This window comes from Scyliorhinus torazame, chromosome 9 (genome assembly GCF_047496885.1).
Source record: "Scyliorhinus torazame isolate Kashiwa2021f chromosome 9, sScyTor2.1, whole genome shotgun sequence".
Lineage (NCBI taxonomy): Eukaryota > Metazoa > Chordata > Chondrichthyes > Carcharhiniformes > Scyliorhinidae > Scyliorhinus > Scyliorhinus torazame.
Genome location: NC_092715.1, coordinates 35,598,701 through 35,622,904, shown reverse-complemented (window position 1 = coordinate 35,622,904; position 24,204 = coordinate 35,598,701). Strand labels below are relative to the sequence as shown.

The following is a 24,204-nucleotide window of genomic DNA, read 5'->3' as shown; positions in this document are numbered from 1 at the left end:
GACCTCGGCGCCGTGAGGCAGCAGTGCTAATCGACAGAGACAGAGTTAACCTTTCAAGTCCATATGACTCTTCTTCAGGACTGAGTGACGAGCAAAACATGCCTCCCTGCTTCCACTGAGTGACGAGCAAAACATGCCTCCCTGCATTTTATTGACAAACTGTCAGAAGATCTGGAGGGAAAATGTTGCCTATTTACTCTACTTCTCTCTCCACAGATGCTGCTGGACCTGCTGAACTTTTTCAGCACTTATTCTTTTTAAATTTCAGATCTCCTGCATCGGTGGGCATTTTGCTTTTAGTTAAATACGTGAGACAAAATCACCAAGTTGTAAATGTGTTCAGAAAATAAACGCTACAGAACATACAAACATACATACGAATTAGAAGCAGGAGTAGGCCACTCGGCCCCTATAGTCTGCTCTGCCTTTCCATGTGATCATTGCTGATCTGGTTGTAACGTCAACCCTGCATTCATGCCCCCCATAACCTTTCACCCCCTTGTTAGTCAGAAATCTATCCAGCCCTGCCTTAGAAATATTCAAAGATTCTGCTTTCACTGCCTTTTGAGAAAGAGAGTTCCAGGGACTCATCATCTTCTGACAAAACGTATCCTCGTCTCCATCTTAAATGAATGACCCTTTATTTTTAAACAGTGACCCTAGTTCTAGATTCTCCACCAAAAGGAGGCATCCCCTTCACATCCACCCTGTCAAGGCGCCTCACTGTCATAAATGTTTTTTTAAATTTAGTGTACCCAATTCATTTCTTCCATTTAGGGGGCAATTTAGCGTGGCCAATCCACCTACCCTGCACATTTTTGATTGTGGGGGTGAAACCCACGCAAACACAGGGAGAATGTGCAAACTCCACACGGACAGTGACCAAGAGCCGGGATCGAACCTGGGACCTCGGCGCCGGGGAGACAGCAGTGCTAGCCACTGTGCTGCCCTGTATCTTAAATGTTTTGATCAAGCCGCCTCTTACTCTTCTAAATACTAATGGACACAAACCTAACCTCTCCCACGTTTTCCTCATCAGACAACCTGCCCATTCCTGGTATTAGTCTAGTAAACCGTCTCTGAAATATTTCCAACATATTTGCATCTTTCCTTAAATAGAGAGGCCAATAATGTACACGGTATGATAATTTACCACTGTCACTAGTCAGTGTTGACTCTTGACAGCACGGTAGCATGGTGGTTAGCACAATTGCTTCACAGCTCCAGGGTCCCAGGTTAGATTCCGGCTTGGGTCACTGTCTGTGCGGAGTCTGCACATCCTCCCCGTGTGTGCGTGGGTTTCCTCCGGGTGCTCCGGTTTCCTCCCACAGTCCAAAGATGTGCGGGTTAGGTGGATTGGCCATGATAAATTGCCCTTAGTGTCCAAAATTGCCCTTCGTGCTGGGTGGGTTACTGGGTTATGGGGATAGGGTGGAGTTGTTGACCTTGGGTAGGGTGCTCTTTCCAAGAGCCGGTGCAGACTCGATGGACCGAATGGCCTCCTTCTGCACTGTAAATTCTATGAAATGTACACAGTAACCCAGATGTGGTCTCAACAATTCCCTGTACAACTGATGCATAATATCCCTACTTTTGTAATCGATTCACCTCACGATAAATGATAACATTCCATCAGCTTTTCCTTCACTTGTACGTTTGAGCCAAAAAGCAGCCTCCTGTGCCAGAACAATTCTGTGATTCTGTAATAAATCTAAACAGGTTAGAGAGTGGGCACATGGCTCGTAGGCATGATTCCAACCTATCTCTGTCAAGAGTCAACACTGACTCGTACCAGTGGTAAATTATCATCAGTGTCATTCATGAGGATCACCTTTATGCTTAACCTCACCCCAAGTATGCTATTCTACTTTGTAAAACCATGAATCTATATCTTTAACTACTTACATGATATTTCTGTAACAGTCCTTTCACTACCATCGATTCTAGCTAACACCAACTCCTACTCTTCCCCTCCCCATGTCACAGTCCTGGAGGATGCATTCCCCCACCATATTCCTGGCCCTTAGGGAAGATGCCTTGTAGACATGAAGGCTTCCTTCTGCATCCAGAAGGACATCACGATCTGCAGAATAAGACAACACTTTAACAGTATTGCTGTCTATATCGCTGGGAAGTGGAGTGTAGGTTTCAGAATGCCTGAACTGAGAGGACACCAAAACCTTCCAATAAAAGACTAATCCAAAAGAGAAAAGTAAAGAGAATCAATCTTTGGACCCATGAAATGAAATGAAAATCGCTTATTGTCACAAGTAGGCTTCAAATGAAGTGACTGTGAAAAGCCCCTAGTCGCCACATTCCGGCACCTGTTCGGGGAGGCTGTTACGGGAATCGAACCGTGCTGCTGGCCTGCCTTGGTCAGCTTTTAAAGCCAGCGATTTAGCCCTGTGCTAAACAGCCCCCAGGACAAGGAGGGAAGAACTCGGGACATTCTGAGGAATTCATTGATACCTTAATGGACTCTGGGATTCAGCTTCAGAAGAGGAATGATCTTCAACACCTGGGAAGACTGACACAGCCTTATTATCAACTGCTGAGTCAAAGACTGAAAAGGAATTGAAGATCTGAGATTTCAATTAACTTAGACGATGAAGGAAAAACTGTCCATCTTCCTGGAAGACAGTCAGGAAAAGAAGAGATGATTTTCCATTGACATCTCAGGAGGAGTGTCTACTTTCCGTAGGCAGTGGTAAGGGAGCCACACCTCTCTGCGTGAAGTTAGCAACCAGATGCTGCAGGCGATAAAGAAAGCAAATGATATGTTGACCTTCATAGCGAGAGGATTCGAGTGCAGTAGAGATGTCTTGCTGCAATTATAGAGGACCTTGGTGACACACGCCTGGAATATTGTGTGCCGTTTTGGTCTCCTTATCTGAGAAAGGATGTTCTTGCTCTAGAGGAAGTGCAGAGCTGGTTTACAAGACTGTTTCCTGGGATGGCGGGACTAACATGAGGAGAGATTGAGCCAGTTAGTATTGCATTCGATGGAGTTCAGACGAATGCGGGGGATATTTGAAAGCTATAAATCTCTCACAGGACTAGACATGGTAGATGCAGGAAGGATGTTCCCGATGGTGGGTGTGCCCAGAACCAGTGGTCACAGTCTAAGGATATAGGGTAGACTATTTAGGACAGATATGAGGAGAAATGTCTTCACCCAGAGAGTGGTCAGGCTGTGGAATTTGTTACCACAGCAAGTTGTTGAGCCCAAAACACTGCATGTTTCAATAAATAGTTAGATATAGCACTTGGCGTGAAGGGGATCAAAGGATATGGGGAGAAGGCGGGATCAGGCTATTGAGTTTGATGATCAACCATGATCATAACGAATGGCACAGCAGGCTTGAAGGGCTGAATGGCCTCCTCCTCCTATTTTCTATGTTTCTATCCCCATAACACTTGATTCTCTTACTGATTAAACATGTCTATCTCAGCCTTGAACATACTTAACGACCCAGCCTCCACAGCCCTCTGAGATAAATAATTCCACAGGTCCACTACCCCTGTGAGAGAAAATATTCCTTCTCATCTCTGTCTTGGATGGATGACTCCTTACTCTGAGGTCATGCCTTCTGGCCCTATACTTCAAAATAATTAACACATGTCATTTTGACCACATCGTTCCTTTATTTTTTTAAAATTTCTGTGTTGCTCCATTATGAGCAATGGGAAGAATTGCTGAGGATATGGAGGCTATGAAGCTTCACTTCCTGTAATCAGACACATTTCCTGCAATCAACTCTGGGACAAGATTGCTGCACAGGATTTTGCAGCTGTCCTCCAGCTCTCGAGGGAAGAGGACTTTCAGCTGGAACTGAAGTATGAGTGCCAATTGGTTTACACCCCGGAAGGTACCATCTCTTTGGCACTGTGTTCCTCGATGGACTCTGATCTGGACTTAGGCGAAGCACCCTTTGTGGAAGACTCTTCATGGACAACAGGAGATAAAGTAGGAAATACATTGGTAGATGTAGGGAAGGCAGTGTCGGGAAGGTGGTGGCATAGTGGTATTGTCATTGGACGAGTAAACCAGAGACCCAGAATAATGACCTGGGGACCCAGGTTCAAATCCCGCCACTGCAGATGGTGAAATTTGAATTCAATAAATATCTGGAATTGATAAGTCTAATGATGACCATGAAACCATTGTTGATTGTCGTAAACCCCATCTGGGTTCACTAATGTCCTTTAGGGAAGGAAATCTGCTGCCCTTACCTGGTTTGGCCGACCTGTGACTCTGTTGACTGAAGGGCAATTAGAGCTAGGCAATAAATTCTGGCCCAGCCTGCGACACCCACGTTCCCTGAACAAATTTAAAAAAGATTCAGTTGAACTAAGATCTGAATGCTAATCACCGATGAAAGTCACTGCTGACTCTTCTAAATTGACAACCGAGACTTCCTACGATGCATCCATCAATGGGAAAGACAAATCTCTAGGACCTCAATACTGCTGAGTATTCTCTCGGAAGAGCGAATTCAAGTCCAGGAGGCCCTGCTCAGTATTCTCTAGGAAGAGCCAATTCAGGTTCAGGAGGTCATCATGGGAATGGTCACTGTTTGCTGCAGTACCTTTTGTATCTTCCACCTCTGGCCTTAATTTGTGTAAAATTGAGAGATGCATAACTCCTTTGGGTTTAGTGGGTGGTGTCTTTGTTGAAAGAAACAAACTCACTGCTGAGGATATAAACCTCCTTAGCATCGGAAGGCTGAAGCATCCACTGCTTCTAAATAAAAGCTTAAAGATTGTTGCATGAAAGATAGGGAGTCACACAAATGATGGGCACATCTGGTTTTCCTAGGATTCCAAGAAGTCTATCAACATCGCCACTGAATAAGAACGTACATTGATGATGATTAACATAGACAGAATCAATGATCTGTTGGCCCTTGTAGCTGAGAGAAACAGCCTTTTATTGGAAGGTTGCTGCCTGGACCTTGTAACTTGATGTTGAACGAATGAAAGGTTATTGGTTGAAGTCAGTCAAGTTCATCTGCTGATATGTCAAAGCAGCTCCAGCATCAAGTTTAAAAGTATGTTATGGCCCAGCTGATGTTACTGTTGGATAAGTCAGACCCCAGGGTGGAGCCTGGCTAGATAGATCCCAGCTTTAATTTTTTGTTTAGAAATGTGGAGGATGGCTACTGAACAGAGTCACAGGAGTCTGCTGATGAAATTTTGACAAACTAGGAAAACATCTTTAAACAAGAAAAGGTGAACTATATTACACTACTCCTTCACCAACAACTATGCCTTTACAGATATATACAGATTCATAAGGACAACATAAGTTACAAAATCTGTATTTTATTCGAATAGTCACAGTATACATAGCCCATGTATAAGAATAGGCTATCTGTGTTGGGAGAAACAACACTCTGAAACTAAGCATAAGCTGTGGATATCTCATCAACTGCCCCTAGAAGCTCAACATACAGTGAACCAACCAGTCTTACTGAATTCTGTCTTTCACCCAAATGTCTCAAATCTATACTCTTGAAGAAATTGCCGTGGAAATTTCTCCCAAATGACCCTTCCACTTGGATGATTTCCACAAGCATCTATCTCCAGGATTTCAAACTCTCCTTTGGTGTTGCTCTCCTCTGGATTACAATGTACGTTCAAGCTTCATTTTCCATACACTCACTCAGATACTCAGCCGTTCCAACAGAATACCACTGCTTGACAGCTGCATAGTTTAACTACCTCTTTAGATCTTATGGCTTCTCACAAGCCCACTTTAAGGCTGCTTCCTGCAGCTCTGTCCCTTTAATTCTGAGCCTTTTCTCTGCACCTTACCTTATCTTCGCTGAAGAGGACCTTGTTCTCTTTGCGGAGCATTGCGGAAGTGGCTGCTGGGAGGTAAGTCTGTCCTTTAAAAGCACTTGTCTTTGCAGGGGCAGGCCAGTCGATTTCGGCGGGAGAATCAGCTGGTGAGTCAGTTTCAGCGGGAGCATTGCGGAAGTGGCTGCTGGGAGGTAAGTCAACCTTTAAAAGCACTTGTCTTTGCAGGGGCAGGCCAGTCGATTTCGGCGGGAGTGGAGCTGGCTGGTTAGTCAATTTCAGCAGGAGCTGAGAATTTTTCTTTTTTTTTTTAAATTAGTTTTTTAGGCGGGAACAGGAAGTCGACCCGCGGACGTCTGGGAGGACCCTCACCAATAAATTCTGGTGGAGAGGAAACCCGAGACACTACACGTGTAGTGTCTCCCACCCGCCCTCCTCCTCTAACCTAATAATAAAACCCATTGGTGTGAGGTAAGTACCATATTTTATTATATTATTATTATTTTTTATAAAAATTTAATTTAGTTGTTAGCCAGATCTTGGTAGAAAGTAAGAGGAATGGCAGGGAAGGGAGTGCAATATTCCTCCTGCAGGATGTTTGAGGTGAGAGATGCAGTTAGTGTCCCTGCTGATTTTACCTGCAGGAAGTGCTGCCATCTCCAGCTCCTCCAAGACCGAGTTAGGGAACTGGAGCTGGAGTTGGAAGAACTTCGGATCATTCGGGAGGCAGAAGGGGTCATAGATAGCAGCTTCAGGGAATTAGTTACACCAAAGATTGGAGATAGGTGGGTAACTGTAAGAGGGACTGGGAAAAAGCAGTCAGTGCAGGGATCCCCTGCGGTCGTTCCCCTGAGAAACAAGTATACCGCTTTGGATACTTGTGGGGGGGGACGACTTACCAGGGGTAAGCCATGGGGTACGGGCCTCTGGCACGGAGTCTGTCCCTGTTGCTCAGAAGGGAAGGGGGGAGAGGAGCAGAGCATTAGTAATTGGGGACTCTATAGTCAGGGGCACAGATAGGAGATTTTGTGGGAGCGTGAGAGACTCACGTTTGGTATGTTGCCTCCCAGGTGCAAGGGTACGTGATGTCTCGGATCGTGTTTTCCGGGTCCTTAGGGGGGAGGGGGAGCAGCACCAAGTCGTGGTCCACATTGGCACTAACGACATAGGTAGGAAAGGGGACAAGGATGTCAGGCAGGCTTTCAGTGAGCTAGGATGGAAGCTCAGAACTAGAACAAACAGAGTTGTTATCTCTGGGTTGTTGCCCGTGCCACGTGATAGTGAGATGAGGAATAGGGAGAGAGAACATTTAAACACGTGGCTACAGGGATGGTGCAGGCGGGAGGGATTCAGATTTCTGGATAACTGGGGCTCTTTCTGGGGAAGGTGGGACCTCTACAGACAGGATGGTCTACATCTGAACCTGAGGGGCACAAATATCCTGGGGGGGGAGATTTGTTAGTGCTCTTTGGGGGGTTTAAACTAATGCAGCAGGGGCATGGGAACCTGGATTGTAGTTTTAGGGTAAGGGAGAATGAGAGTATAGAGGTCAGGAGCACAGATTTGATGTCGCAGGAGGGGGCCAGTGTTCAGGTAGGTGGTTTGAAGTGTGTCTACTTCAATGCCAGGAGTATACGAAACAAGGTAGGGGAACTGGCAGCGTGGGTTGGTACCTGGGACTTCGATGTTGTGGCCATTTCGGAGACATGGATAGAGCAGGGACAGGAATGGATGTTGCAGGTTCCGGGGTTTAGGTGTTTTAGTAAGCTCAGAGAAGGAGGCAAAAGAGGGGGAGGTGTGGCGCTGCTAGTCAAGAGCAGTATTACGGTGGCGGAGAGGATGCTAGATGGGGACTCTTCTTCCGAGGTAGTATGGGCTGAAGTTAGAAACAGGAAAGGAGAGGTCACCCTGTTGGGAGTTTTTTATAGGCCTCCGAATAGTTCTAGGGATGTAGAGGAAAGGATGGCGAAGATGATTCTGGATATGAGCGAAAGTAACAGGGTAGTTATTATGGGAGACTTTAACTTTCCAAATATTGACTGGAAAAGATATAGTTCGAGTACAATAGATGGGTCGTTTTTTGTACAGTGTGTGCAGGACGGTTTCCTGAAACAATATGTTGACAGGCCAACAAGAGGCGAGGCCACGTTGGATTTGGTTTTGGGTAATGAACCAGGCCAGGTGTTGGATTTGGAGGTAGGCGAGCACTTTGGGGACAGTGACCACAATTCGGTGACGTTTACGTTAATGATGGAAAGGGATAAGTATACACCGCAGGGCAAGAGTTATAGCTGGGGGAAGGGCAATTATGATGCCATTAGACATGACTTGGGGGGGATAAGGTGGAGAAGTAGGCTGCAAGTGTTGGGCACACTGGATAAGTGGGGCTTGTTCAAGGATCAGCTACTGCGTGTTCTTGATAAGTATGTACCGGTCAGACAGGGAGGAAGGCGTCGAGCGAGTTAACCGTGGTTTACCAAGGAAGTGGAATCTCTTGTTAAGAGGAAGAAGGAGGCCTACGTGAAGATGAAGTGTGAAGTTTCGGTTGGGGCGATGGATAGTTACAAGGTAGCAAGGAAGGATCTAAAGAGAGAGCTAAGACGAGCAAGGAGGGGGCATGAGAAGTATTTGGCAGGAAGGATCAATGAAAACCCAAAAGCTTTCTATAGGTATGTCAGGAATAAGCGAATGACTAGGGAAAGAGTAGGACCAGTCAAGGACAGGGATGGGAAATTGTGTGTGGAGTCTGAAGAGATAGGCGAGATACTAAATGAATATTTTTCGTCAGTATTCACTCAGGAAAAAGATAATGTTGTGGAGGAGAATGCTGAGCCCCAGGCTAATAGAATAGATGGCATTGAGGTACGTAGGGAAGAGGTGTTGGCAATTCTGGACAGGCTGAAAATAGATAAGTCCCCGGGACCTGATGGGATTTATCCTAGGATTCTCTGGGAGGCCAGGGAAGAGATTGCTGGACCTTTGGCTTTGATTTTTATGTCATCATTGGCTACAGGAATAGTGCCAGAGGACTGGAGGACAGCAAATGTGGTCCCTTTGTTCAAAAAGGGGAGCAGAGACAACCCCGGCAACTATAGACCGGTGAGCCTCACGTCTGTAGTGGGTAAAGTCTTGGGGGGGATTATAAGAGACAAGATTTATAATCATCTAGATAGGAATAATATGATCAGGGATAGTCAGCATGGCTTTGTGAAGGGTAGGTCATGCCTCACAAACCGTATTGAGTTCTTTGAGAAGGTGACTGAACAGGTAGACGAGGGTAGAGCAGTTGATGTGGTGTATATGGATTTCAGCAAAGCGTTTGATAAGGTTCCCCACGGTAGGCTATTGCAAAAAATACGGAGGCTGGGGATTGAGGGTGATTTAGAGATGTGGATCAGAAATTGGCTAGCTGAAAGAAGGCAGAGGGTGGTGGTTGATGGGAAATGTTCAGAATGGAGTACAGTCACAAGTGGAGTACCACAAGGATCTGTTCTGGGGCTGTTGCTGTTTGTCATTTTTATCAATGACCTAGAGGAAGGCGCAGAAGGGTGGGTGAGTAAATTTGCAGACGATACTAAAGTCGGTGGTGTTGTCGATAGTGTGGAAGGATGTAGCAGGTTACAGAGGGATATAGATAAGCTGCAGAGCTGGGCTGAGAGGTGGCAAATGGAGTTTAATGTAGAGAAGTGTGAGGTGATTCACTTTGGAAGGAATAACAGGAATGCGGAATATTTGGCTAATGGTAAAGTTCTTGAAAGTGTGGATGAGCAGAGGGATCTAGGTGTCCATGTACATAGATCCCTGAAAGTTGCCACCCAGGTTGATAGGGTTGTGAAGAAGGCCTATGGAGTGTTGGCCTTTATTGGTAGAGGGATTGAGTTCCGGAGTCGGGAGGTCATGTTGCAGCTGTACAGAACTCTGGTTCGGCCGCATTTGGAGTATTGCGTACAGTTCTGGTCACCGCATTATAGGAAGGACGTGGAGGCTTTGGAGCGGGTGCAGAGGAGATTTACCAGGATGTTGCCTGGTATGGAGGGAAAATCTTATGAGGAAAGGCTGATGGACTTGAGGTTGTTTTCGTTGGAGAGAAGAAGGTTAAGAGGAGACTTAATAGAGGCATACCAAATGATCAGGAGGTTGGATAGGGTGGACAGTGAGAGCCTTCTCCCGCGGATGGATATGGCTGGCACGAGGGGACATAGCTTTAAACTGAGGGGTAATAGATATAGGACAGAGGTCAGAGGTAGGTTCTTTACGCAAAGAGTAGTGAGGCCGTGGAATGCCCTACCTGCTACAGTTGTGAACTCGCCAACATTGAGGGCATTTAAAAGTTTATTGGATAAACATATGGATGATAATGGCATAGTGTAGGTTAGATGGCTTTTGTTTCGGTGCAACATCGTGGGCCGAAGGGCCTGTACTGCGCTGTATTGTTCTATGTTCTATGTTCTATGTTGTTCAGATTCCTGTCCTTTTCCCTTGATTGCACTGTCTTCCTGCGACCTTCTTCTGTCTGAATCCTTGGCCTTTTAAAACTTTCTTCCTTCCTTTTGGGCAGTCTGCCTCCTGCAGCTCCCCCTCTCATGTCCAACTTCTTCTGTGCCTCCTGGTGTCATTTTTTAAAATTTCATTCGTGGGATGTGGGCATCGCTGCCTCGGCCAGTGTTTATTACCCATCCCTAATTGCCTTTGGCATTTAGGAATGGGGCATCTGACCCTCCCTTACGCACTGTTTTTGTTTCGTTTCGTCTTTAGCGCAGGTACAGGATCCCCTTTTTAATAAATGGAAAATAACTAACTGCACATATGCACAGGGCCATTTACTGGCCAGACAAAGAGACTATGCCACAACTGTGCATGTGTTGCATGTTCTGCCATTCTCTGGCTGACACATGACAGAAGCAGAAGGTCGTGAAAAGCAATGATCTGAGCATGTGTGGCCATTCACGGTTGGCGCACACAGAGGCTGCTGAGGCTCATTGGGAACGGCAGTTTCCACCTCCGTGGGCCCGACCTGTGTTGTCTAATAGGTAAGTTTTTTCCTTTTTATACTTCTGTTGTCTGTAGCTAGTAGTATCAAAGCCTTGAACTTGGACTGTAACTGACCAACAGTCTGGATTAAGACTGTCTAGTTCCCCTTCGAACTCTAGTTTTGCCTTTTTCTTGACTTTCCATTTTTTGGAAGGAACGCGTTTGATAAATAATTCCTGATCTTTGACTTCGATTAAAATTGCTGGATTTATAAGAAAGACGTGAAATGTCCAGCTTTGTCATACTGGAAGCCCCATGCCCCTTGCTTGGCATCTTGGCCTGTATGCTCAGGTTTTGCACCACAATGTGATACCCTCGACTGTATGACGATCTATTAGATCATCTTTCAGCACCCTGTATTTGCAATAACTAGCTTGGTGATGGAGGTGAGTGAGGAATAATTGCATGTATTCCCCAGATCATTGCCACCACTGGTTAAAATGTGCTTGTTCAATTGTTACGGGTGGGATTCTCCGGCCTCCTAGCCATATGCGTCTCGACAGCGGGAGGCGCCACGTTGTTTGCTAGTTGCGGGATTCTCTGCTCCCACCGCTATCAATGGGAATTCCCATTGAAACCACCCTGCACTGCCGGAAGACCCGCTGACAGGAGAGTGTTGCCAGTGGGACCAGAGAATTCCACCACCAGCGAACGGCCGGAGAGTTCCGGCCTAAATGTTGCTTTTAGAATGGACTTGAGGTCTGCAGTAGACTCCTATACAACCTGCCTTAGGAGAACGGCATCTGCTCCTGGATCTATTGCATAAAGAAATGGACTAACACCAAGCTTTTGCTCCATCTCGTGAAGGCCCCAGAGTATGGGGGTCATCCATTTAAGACAGAGATGAGGAGGAATTTCTTCTCTCAGAGGGCAGCGAATCTGTGAAATTATTTACCGCGGAGGGCTGTAGAGGCTGGGTCATTGAGTGTATTCAACGCTGAGGGAGACACATTTTTAATCAGTGAGGGAATCAAGGGTTATGGGGATAAGGCGAGAAAGTGGAGTTGAGGTTTATTATATCAGACTAGTCATGTTTCGTTTAATGGAGGAGCAGGCTCGATGAGTCGAATTGTCTACTGCTGCTCCTATGTCTTATTGTCTAATGGTCTTATGTTGCTCGATATTGGAGAAAACGGTGTTTCCATAATACCCAAAACTAGCTTCTCTGTGGGCCCTCAAGGCAGTCAGATGAGGGGGCAAAGGCAGAGGCTGCTGACCAGGCATGGTCATCGATGCCTCTTCCCAGTGTGTTCCCTTTATCTGATGATTTTTTTCTGAGCATGATTGATTGATCGGTTTATTGTCCCACGTACCGAAGTACAGTGAAAAGTATTTTTCTGCAGCCAAGGGAACAGACACAGTACGTACACAGTAGATAAAAAGAATAATCGACAAACTACATTGACAAATAGTGATTGGCTACAGTGCGGAACAAGGGCCAAACAAAGCAAATACATGAGCAAGAACAGCATAGGGCATCGTGAATAGTGTTGTTACAGGGAACAGATCAGTCCGAGGGAGAGTCGTTGAGGAGTCTAGTAGCTGTGGGGAAGAAGTTGTGGGGAAGGAGCAGTTCCTATGTCTGGATGTGCGGGCCTTCAGACTTCTGTATCTTCTGCCTGATGGAAGGGTCTGGAAGAGGGCAAAGCCTGGGTGTGAGGGGTCTCTGACAATGCTGTCTGCCTTCCTGAGGCAGCGGAAGGTGTAGACAGAATCAATGGGAGGGTGGAAAGCTTGTGTGATGCGTTGGGCCGAGTTCACCACACTCTGTGGTTTCTTGCGATCTTGGGCCGAGCAGTTGCCATACCCGGCTGTAATGCAGCCAGATAGGATGCTCTCTATGGCACATCTGTAGACGTTTGTGAGATTCGATGTATACATGCCAAATTTCTTTAGTTTCCATGTGAAGTAGAGCTGCTGTTGGGCTTTCTTGACTGGTGCATCAATGTGACTGGACCAGGACAGATTGTTGGTGACCCCGAGGAACTTAAAGCTATTAACCATCTCCAATTCGGAGCCATTGGTGTAGACAGGGGTGTGTGTCGTGCAATGCTTCCTGAAGTCGATGATCAGTTCCTTGGTTTTGCTGACATTTAGAGAGAGGTTGTTTTTGGTACACCGTGCAACCAAGTGATCTATCTCCCTTATGTAGTCTGATTTGTTGTTGTTTGAGATACGACCCATCACAGTCGTATCATCCGCAAACTTATAGATCGAATTGGAGTTAAATCTCGCCACACAGTCAGCTGCATTTAGGGAGTACAGTAGAGGACTGAACACACATGGTTGAGGCTCCGGTATTGAGGACTATTGTGGAGGAAGCGCTGTTAACTATCCTGACAGAGTGCAGTCTGTTGGTGAGGAAGTCAAGGATCCAACTGCACAGGGAGGGGTCAAGACCAAGCTGCTTTCAAAGGTTACTTCATTCAGATTCCTTTGATAATACAAATTAGTTTTTACATCAAAATCTCCACGGCTGCCACCATGTTCTGAGATGGGTCTTTGTACCTTATACTCTCGCCATGAGATTTGGTTCTTCGACAGACTGTAGACATACTCTGACATCTACTTAACAGCTATTTATTAGTAATGAATAGAAGCAGGTTACAGAGTAGGCACTTTGCTTCTAGGCATGATTCGAACCTCTCTCTCTTGTACCCAACACATGACAGACTGATGTCATGCACATCTTCGTCTGTGTCCTGCAGTAATAATAATAATAATAATAATCACTTATTGTCACAAGTAGGCTTCAATGAAGTTACTGTGAAAAGCCCCTAGTCGCCACATTCCGGCGCCTGTTCGGGGAGGCCGGTATGCGAATTGAACCCGCGCTGCTGGCCTTGTTCTGCATTACAAGCCAGCTCTATAGCCCACTGTGCTAAACCAGCCCTTGTGCTAAACCAGCATCAGCCTATCCCATCTGTTAACTCTTTATACTCGACGCTCCAGTGTGGAAACAGGCCCAATCAGTTTTCTTCTACAAAAGTTGTTCATGAGATTTGAACATAAGAACATAAGAACTAGGAGCAGGAGTAGGCCATCTGGCCCCTCGAGCCTGCTCCGCCATTCAATGAGATCATGGCTGATCTTTTGTGGACTCAGCTCCACGTTCCGGCCCGAACACCATAACCCTTAATCCCCTTATTCTTCAAAAAACTATCTATCTTTATCTGAAAAACATTTAATGAAGGAGTCTCTACTGCTTCACTGGGCAAGGAATTCCATAGATTCATAACCCTTTGGGTGAAGAAGTTCCTCCTAAACTCAGTCCTAAATCTACTTCCCCTTATTTTGAGGCTATGCCCCCTAGTTCTGCTTTCATCCACCAGTAGAAACAACCTGCCCGCATCTATCCTATCTATTCCCTTCATAATTGTATATGTTTCTATAAGATCCCCCCTCATCCGTCTAAATTCCAACGAGTACAGTCCCAGTCTACTCAACCTCTCCTCGTAATCCAACCTCTTCAGCTCTGGGATTAACCTCGTGAATCTCCTCTGCACACCCTCCAGTGCCAGTATGTTCTTTCTCAAGTAAGGAGGCCAAAACTGAACACAATGGCAGAACAATGGCAGAAAGATCTGCATTTATTGCCTGTCCATATTTGTACTTGAGAAGGCTGCCGGGAGCCATCGCCTTGAAGCACTGATGTCTGTGTGGTTTTCGTTGCACCCACAATGCTGTTAATGAGGGAGTTCCGAGACACTGACCTGCTTGCCAGGGAAGGAACAGCCGGTATCATTCCAAGTCAAGGTGCTGTGTGACTTGGTTGAAAGTTTGTAGGTGAAGGTGTCCCCATGCATCTGTTACCCTTGTCTGGAAAGTGCAATGCCAGCATTTGCCCTCTGTTGGGTCCAAAAGGAACTTGATCAAAATGCATGAAAAGTTGACTAGTACATGCTGCACACTCCTGTAATTAATGGTACAGGAAGTCTGGTGTTCGTGGTGTATCAGGGCCAGTGGCTTCCATTGATATCAATAACTGGCAAAACAAAACTTGTGCAGCCCACGAAAGACCTCCGAAACGCAAATAAAAAATCACTACTTACAGCAATGCAGCTATCCTTTCACACAAAATACTGTGCTAACACTGGGATGTTAAGGAATAAAATATATTAATAGGTTACGCCTGCATTAAAACTGCCGAAAAAGGAATTTGATTGTGATAAATACAGAGCAGCACCAGTGTTTGTACCTGAAAGCAATTATTGAATTTTACAGACCACCTCAGTCAGTGTTCACCATGGCAACAAGGCCTAGTCCAGGATAAATTTACATTGTGCTGGTTTTTTGTTTTTGGTACAGCCCTCACTCTGGAGATGATGGAAAGCCTGACTCTGTATCTAATGAATGTGGATGTACAGGTCTTGATAAATTCAATAGTAGTGTGGCAGTAGAATACGTCTGAAGGATTACATTTATGGTTCAGTTATACGAAGAATCAGAACCTTAATCGGGTCAGTGTATTGAACTGCCAAGGGTGGATTAGTGGAGCTGTCCCAGTTACACAGTGAGCTCTCAGCAGGACATTCTAATTCAGACTCTTGTTGATCTCACTGTGCAGCATGTCCATGAAAAGAAACACATTTCTTTCCACCCTTAAAATCCAGTAGGAAGCTACATACCAATCCCTGTCCTTCCCCCCTTTAAACCTGGGTTTGCTCACAATCCACGTCAACATAAGAAATCTTTCCTCTCCAATTGCCTTGAATGTCTTTTTTTGTTAAGAAAAATATTACGCGATGCCAGAACATGCTGTAGACAGAGGTCCGTGAATTAAAATTTTCTTTGCAAAGACCACACAAAGGATCGCTGCAGGATCAGAGGAGCCGGCTGCCAGGGGAGATGCCTAACTGAAGCCCCACCTGCCTTTCACAAGAGATGTCATGGCATTATTTGAAGAAGAACAGGGGGCGCGATTCTCCGAAATGGAGACAGAGTGTTCGCGCCGCCGTGAACGCCGTTGTGTTTCACGACAGCGTGAAACAGGCGCGGGGACTACCGCTTCTGGTCCCCACAGGGGGCCAACACCGCGCTGAAGCATTTCACGCCACTCCAGCCTCCCTTCCCGGCACCAAATGGGCTCCGCGCCAACCCGTGCATGCGCAGTTGGGCCGTGCCAACCCGCGCATGCGTGGGGGGCTTCTTTAGCGCGCCGGCCCCGACGCAACATGGCGTGGGGTTCAGGGGCCGGCCGCGTAATAAAATAGGGCCGGGGCTGGGGAGGCCGGCCTGCTGATTGGTGGGCCCCGATCGCGGGGCAGACCCCATCGGAGGCCCCCCCCCCAGTGAAGGAGCGCTTTTCCCCGCCCCACAGGCCGCCCTCCGACCCTTCGCACCGAGTTCCCGCCGGCAGCGGCCAGGTGTGAACGGCGCCGGCGGGACTCTGCCGTTTCCGCGCGCCCGCTCGGCCCATCAAGGCCGGAGAATTGGCGGCCCGGCCACGGACAGCTGCCCGCGACCGGCGCCGCACCAAACATGCCGGCACAAATGGCGCTGATTCTCCGCTTCTTGGAGAATCACTTGCCGGCGTCGGACCGGCGCCGCTGGAAGAAACGGCACGAACGGCGATTCACCCATACGGCGCAGCATGGGGGAATCGCGCCCAGGGAGTTCTCCCAAAGGTCGGGCGAACAATTATCTCATGACTAAAGACATCAGAAGCAGATTCCCTGGTAAATGCTCTCATTGGGCTGGATTCTACGCCTCACGTCGCCTTAGCGGAATTCCTGATGCGGCAGAGAATCTAGCGTCGGGGAGAAAATGGGATTGGTGCCGGGCACTGACTCGTTTCCGATGCTGGTGTCGGGATCGAGGTTTGTGCCCCACATCAGAGAATGTAAATGGGTCATTAAGAGTCATTTGCATCCGATTATCGGGCTGAGCACCATATTCCCCAGGTCCTTGTGACTCTCCGGTCTTCTAGGCCGGGAATTATGTGGGCGGAAATTGGTGCTGGTCCTGAAAAGTGTGTATTTGGTGCTGTGCACCTTGCGGTGGGCCAAGGGGGTAGCTCTTTATGGGAGGTGCCCCCAAAGTCTATCAGAGGGTCACCTTCCCCCACACAATGCAAGGCCTGCCCACTTCACCCTCACCAGAATCCCCATCACTACCCCCCAACAGAGATCCCCTAATTAAAGAGACCCCCCCCCACAGACCCCCTAAATAAAGAGACTCCTCACAGAGACCCACTAAATAAAGAGACCCACTCCCAGAAGAAAGACCCTTTGTCAGGAAGCCCCCCCCAAACAAAGACCTGTGTTAGGAAACCCACCCCGGAAGAGAACCCCAGTCTGGAAGCTAGAGATCAGTCCAGACAGATGCAGTGAAAAAATCACTGCTTTAACACTCACCTGGGCAATGCACCTGCTGGCTCAGACAGTGGAAGCAGCATGTGTCAATTCCTGAAAAGAAAAAAAGTCAGCTGTGTTTAAATCCCCTCAGACCTTTGATCTGCAAGCCTTTCATTCATTTTTCCTTGATACTGATTTTACTAGACTGTGATGGACAGCTTCCACACACACCCCAGATGTGAGCATTGTTTCATTCATCTCTATTCACGGTTGAGTAACTTTCAAGTGGTCAGCAGTGAAACTAACTGAATATTTATAAATGTCTAGCTTTGATTAACATCTCCTGGACCACTTTGGAGTTAAGTGCTGGTAGTTTCACAGCTGACCACTTCAAAGTCCCTCAACCATGAAGGGAGATTATTGGAACGCATTTACCTCTGTTTGAAGTGGCCCAGGAGCTATCAATCAAAGCTTGATGCTTCTAAACATTGTCAATCACAGCCTAGTAAAATCAATATTGGGGAAATGAATTGATGGCTTTTAGAGGGGGTTTAAACCCAGCTGATTGTTTTTCTCTTTTCAGGAACTGACAGGTGCTGCTTCCTCTGACTGAGCCAGCAGGTGTATTGCACAGTGTTAAAGCAGTCATTTTATTTTCACTGTCTCTGTTTGGACTGCTTTCTAGCTTCCAGACAGGGATCTCTCTTCTGGGGGCTCCCTGACAGAGATCTCTCTTCTGGGAGGTCTGGGAGGGGGTAGGTCCCTTTATTCAGGGGAGTCTCTTTATTTAGGGGGTCTGTTTATTTAGGGGGTCTCTTAATTTAGGGGGTCTCTGGTTGGGGGGGAGTGCTGGGGGCGGCATGGTCAGGTTACCCCTGTACTTGGGGGTGTGGGGGGTGGGTTAAATTGCATTTCGGGGGTGGGAGACTGAATTGCCCTGGGGGGGAGGCTGAATTGTGATGCGGGGGGAGGGGCCCAGCCGCAGGACCTCGCTAGCAGGCCACATACTCAAAACGGGAGCCCAACAGTGGGATTCCCGAAGGAATATTTTGCAATCCTCACCATGCAAAAACTTTGCATGGCTGAGGATTGGGAATCGCTGGGAGTGCCAATCAATTGCAGTTCGGCTCTGCCGAGAGAACATGGTCTCCTAAACTGAGAATCCTGCCCATTGACTGCTTGTCCGACCCTACTCTCTCCACACTATGTTATATGGCTAGTGATGACAATTCAAACATACTTTTTGGTTATGCAATACTTTTGGGTGTCCTGAAAATGTGCAAATTGCGCGACCAAAGCAAGTTACTATTCTCGTTTTCATTTTGGATGGGTCGATTTTTAAAATGGGCAGGGTATTTAGAGGGGATTTGAAGAAAAACTTCTTCACCCCGAGGGTGTGGGAGTCTGGAACTCACTGCCTGAAAGGGTGGTAAAGGCGGGAACCCTCCCAACATTTAAGAAGCATTTAGGTGAGCACTTGAAATGTCATAGCATACAAGGCTACGGACCAAGTGCTGGGAAATAGGATTAGAATAGAGAGATGATGGCAAACACAGTAGTAACTACAGTATACAGGATTACAGAGTGTTGGGATAAGGGCTGTCACTTGCCATCTCCCATTCACTAAATTCCTGATCCCCAAAATCAATAAAATGAGATCATTCGGCCTATTGTCCCCCTTTGCGATAGAACAATCCAAATACTCCCACTCCCCTGCTCTTTTGCTGACCCTGAAAATGTTTCCCCTTTAAGTATTCTTCCCAACCCTTGATGTTAGCTATTACCCTTTCAGACAGTGTATTGCAAAACACATCAACTAGCTGTGTAAAACATTTGTCGTCGTGCCAATCAGTTTAAATCTGTGTCCTCTGGTGACTGACTCTCCTAACTCTGCGAGCAGCTTTTCTCCTTTATATATATCCTTCATGAAATGTCAGAGTCATTTGGAACATTTAAGCGACTCTTGGACAGGCACATGGTCAGCAGTAAATTGAAGGGGTGCAGGTTAGGTTGGTCTTAGATTAGGATAAGTAGTCGGCACAATATCTTGGGCCGAAGGGCCTGTACTTCGCTATACTGTTCTATAATTTTGAACAATTCTCTCACATCTCAACTCTGCTCCAAGGAAAGCAAGCCCAGCCTCTCTTAGGTTCTGCATGTTCAAAACTTCTCACTGTTCACAAATAAAAACAGAGAAGCTGGATGCTCAGCAGGTTGGGCAGAATCTCTGGACAGAAAAAACAGTTCAGGTGGACAACCTTTCATCAGAACATGACCAGCTGGAACCGGTTTATAACCTGTCACAAACTGAAAGTCAGAAAATGAAAAGAGGAAAATAAAACGGAAAGGAAGGTCAGTGACAGGGTGGAAGACAGAATGGATTAAATGACAAACGATGGCGGAAGACAAAAGGAAATTATAACGGGTTAAGTGAGGTTACTGATTTTGGTCGGAATAACAGCAAAAGGGATTATTATTTAAATGATAAAATATTAAAACATGCTGCTGTGCAGAGAGACCTGGGTGTGCTCGTGCATGATGAGCAAAAAGTTGGTTTACAGGTGCAACAGGTGATTAAGAAGGCGAATTGAATTTTGTCCTTCATTGCTAGAGGGATGGAGTTGAAGACTAGGGAGGTTATGCTGCAATTGTATAATGTGTTAGTGAGGCCACAGCTGGAGTATTGTGTTCAGTTTTGGTCTCCTTTCCTGAGAAAGGACGTACTGGCCCTGGAGGGTGTGCAGAGGAGATTCACTAGGTTAATCCCAGAGTTGAAGGGGTTGGATTACAAGGAGAGGTGGAGTAGACTGGGACTGTACTCGTTAGAATTTAGAAGGATGAGGGGGGATCTTATGGAAACATATAAAATTATGAAGGAAATAGATAGGATAGATGCGGGCAGGTTGTTTCCACTGGCGGGTGAAAGCAGAACTAGGGGACATAGCCTCAAAATAAGGGGAAGTAGATTTAGGACTGAGTTTAGGAGGAACTTCTTCACCCAACGGGTTGTGAATTTATGGAATTCCTTGCCCAGTGAAGCAGTTGAGGCTCCTTCATTAAATGTTTTTAAGATAAAGATAGATAGTTTTTTGAAAAATAAGGGGATTAAGGGTTATGGTGTTCGGGCCAGAAGGTGGAGCTGAGTCCACAAAAGATCAGCCATGATCTCATTGAATGGCGGAGCAGGGTCGAGGGGCCAGATGGCCTACTTCTGCTCCTAGTTCTTATGTTCTTATGTTCTAAGTAAAGAAACAGAAGATGGGTCTCGAGGGGGTGTCAATTGAAACAATGCCAATGGCTACTGTGTGAGAAATGGGAATTGTGTATGTGATCTGATTTTGTTGAACTCCGTGTTGAGTCTGTAAAGAAAGATCAGGGGGTGGCACGGTGGCATGCTGGTTAGCACTGCTGCCTTGGGCGCTGAGGACCTGGGTTCGATCCCGGCCCCGGTCACTGTCCGTGTAGAGTTTGCACATTCTCCCCGTGTTTGTGTGGGTTTCACTCCTACAACCTAAAAATGTGCAGGTTGGTGGATTGGCCACTCTAAAATTACCCCTGTGCATGGTAGCACAGTGGGTAGCACTGTTGCTTCACAGCTCCAGGGTCCTAGGTTCGATTCCCACTTGGGCCACTGCCCGTGTGGAGTCTGCACGTTTTCCTCTTGTCTGCATGGGTTTCCTCCGGGTGCTCCGGTTTCCTCCCACAACTCCTGAAAGGCGTGCTGTTGGGTAATTTGGGCATTCTGAATTCCCCCTCTGTGTACCCGAACAGGTGCCGGAATGTGGCGACTAGGGGCTTTTCACAGTAACTTCATTGCAGTGTTAATGTAAGCCTACTTGTGACAATAAAGATTATTATTATTAATTGGAAAAAAATAATTGGGTACTCCAAATTTATATTACAAAAAAGGGAAAGAAAGATCGGGTGCTGTCCCTAGAATTTGTTCTGAACTTCGCTCGAATAGTTCCGGACGCCAAGGACAGAGAGGTCTGAGTGGGAGGGGAGAATTGAAATGTCTGATAACCAGAAGCTCCGACTCACGCATGCGGACGTACAGAGATATTCCGCAAAACGACCAACCAATGTGCATTTGGTCTCCCCGGTATCGAGGTGAGCAGCAAACACAATGTACCCGTACACATTTTTCTGTCAAAGTTAAGGTCATCTTGTGCATTACTTATCCAGAGTAACATCTTCTGACAGGAGCGCACAATGCCAGATGGCAGGCACAGAAGTGAAAGGATTAGAAGTGATATTGTTTGCATGTACTGTAATCCTCTCTTGCTTGTGGTAGTGGAGCACAGGGATAAAGTGAACAGAACTAAAATGGAGAGAAGGAGAGGAAAATGCAGACAAAATAAAAAAAATAGAATGATCAAAATCATTCAACTTAAGATGGCAGTTCCGTTTTCCTGTCCATACGTGACTGCTTCATCGTGTTCAGCGGAATGTTTATTGTATGAGTATTATTGCTTTCAGATGAATTTGTTTCGCTGATGCAGTGGTAATATTGAAGCTTTTGAAACAGTGAAGGTCAAAACTAATCATTCGATAAATGCCAAAAGGCAAAACGCAATAGATTCTATTTCCCATCCTCTATGCAGTTTTCTTATTGAGTATCAGGATATCAGGATTCTTTCATTGATATCTAGCAATATTCCTGAAAGTTTCTGAAGTAATTGCTTGCAAAATGAGTTGGTCATTCGCACTAATGTTGCTGTATGTATTTGGTAAGGGCTGTTTGCTGCTGCCTCATTATGTGTTTGAAATTAATTAATTTTTTTTAGGGAAAGGCATCTTGATGCCCTGTACGACCACAGGCCTTTGCCCAAATTGGAAAACTGCTGCCATTTTCTGAAATGCTACTGGGTTGCATGGTCAGGACGTGGACACACTGGCATATCTGGCATTTATTACTCATCCTTCGTAGCTTGCAGGGCTACTTCGGTGGCGGAGGGGACGGAGGGGGAGGGGGCGTAATTGAGCGTCAACAACATTGATGTCAGACTGGATTGGCGTTGCGTCGAGACCGGATCATGCCCGCAGCTTTTCCTAAATGACACTATAGTGAACTAGTTGGATTTCTAACTGGTCACTTTTCCTCATACCAGTATAATGATTCTTACCAAATCCGAAACCTCCAACAATGCGGCACTCCTTCACTACCGCACGGGGGGTGTCAGCCTGCAGTAAATGCTGTGGGGCTCGGAATCACAAAGTTTTATTTCCTTATTCGAAACCGAATTTAAATTTCCAAACCAGCTGGACATATGTCTTTTACAGCATTAACTGTTAACCCTGGAGTAAAATTCTGTTCATTCCATTCCAATCAGCAAATATCTGTCACTGACTGCGTACATTAACTTACTTGTTAGGGTATGAGCTGAAAATTTCAGCAACGACTTCAGTGAACACACTCTATCATTTATAACAAGTGAGTTAACGTTTCCAGTCTGCATGAGTGTCTCAGAGCTCTGAATTAGAGCCACACGGACTGGAAACATTAACCCTGTTGCTGATGCTGGCAGGCCTGCTGAGTTTTTGCCGCATTTTCTGTTTGTCTTTCAGATTTCCAGCGTCCGCCTGATTTAAATTTGATTTTTGACAAATATCTGGGGCGTCATTCTCCGCCGGCGGGAGTCTCCGTTCTGCCGGCGCCCGGGGGTTTCCCGACGGCGTGGGGGTGCCCCACAATGGGAAACCCCATTGACCGGCCGGTGTTACGGAGACTCCCGCCGGCCGGTCGGCGCAGAAATGTGGCGGGGCGGGTAGGAGAATTTCGCCCCTGATTTGTCCTTTCTGCGCACAGTTACCCCAATGCTTTCTGTAAAAGGAAATCCAGATTGCCCGGAATTTTCCGGATGTCGCAATTCATTTTTCCCACCGGCAGCGCACCCACACCCGCGGGTTTCGTGGCGGTGTGGGTTGGAGTCATTGATAAGCAGCGGGAGCGTAGAATCCCAAACTGTGAATGCTGGAAATAGTTGTCAATATTTGAAGGAGCGGACAGTTTAAAGTTTTGGGGGGGGGAAGGTAAAACTCAGCTGGCTCTCGAGCAGGCAGTCAATTTGGTACCAGTTGTCTAACCTGCCATGGATGCTGAAAGTTCAGTCTCTTCTGAATGGGCCCTGACGTTCACTGGGACGGGTGAAAGAGTTACAGTTGGAAAACCTGAAGGCTGATTTCCACAAAGGTTGTGGATTTCTATTCTGTGTGTGTGCCTGTTGTATAAATTCCCGCCCGCAAACCGTCACGGCTGACAAGTTTACCTGTCTCAAAAACAGAAAATACTGGAAAATATCAGCAGGTCAAAAGTCATCCAGACTCAAAGCATTAGCTCCCTCCTCTCTCCACAGATGCTGTCAGACCTGCTGACATTGGCCAGTACCTTTGTTTCAGATTTTACTGCTCCTCCTGACCCACAAGGAATGCTGTGAATGCATTTCCCATATGGATCCAGTGCTTCTCACCTTTCACCAACATGGGTTAAAAATACAAACCCTGTGGAACCCTTTAAAGGGTGATCTTTTGTGGCCCCTGTGATGGGCCTGGAGCCTGTGGGGGCACAGCGTATGAATGCAAGTCAATCAGGAGTTTAGGGACAGCTCTGGCCACTGCGGTTTGGTCAGAGTTAGCCCGGGAGTCATGGGAACAAGACCTGTGTATTAGTTTTGTTGTACAATTTATGTAGTTTGCCTTTGTTCAATAAAACTCTTTTGAGTTTCAATGCTGCCTCGACGATCATCTCGCAATGCAACAAACCCGATAAAAACCTTAAAAGTTTTGAATAAGTGCAGCAGCCTCGTCAGAGTAGATTCATCAGCACACCGCATTGTACTTCCGTTAAAACCAAAAATGGGTGGGTTTGATTTTTTCATTTGATTTATTGTCACATGTACTGAAGTACAGTGAAAAGTATTTTTCTGCGGCCGAGGAACGTACACAGTACGTACATAGTAGACAAAAGAATAATCAACAGGGAACATTGACAAATGGAACATCGACAAACAGTGATTGGTTACAGTGCGGAACAAGGGGCCAAACAAAGCAAATACATGAGCAAGAGCAGCATAGG

General features: G+C 46.5%; 1 protein-coding gene across 2 annotated transcripts in view; it reads left to right on the top strand.

Moving 5' to 3' along the window:
• LOC140429149 (glycine receptor subunit alpha-3) overlaps positions 1–24,204 on the top strand; it is a 398,827-nt gene that overhangs the window by 87,345 nt on the left and 287,278 nt on the right. The window lies entirely within an intron of this gene.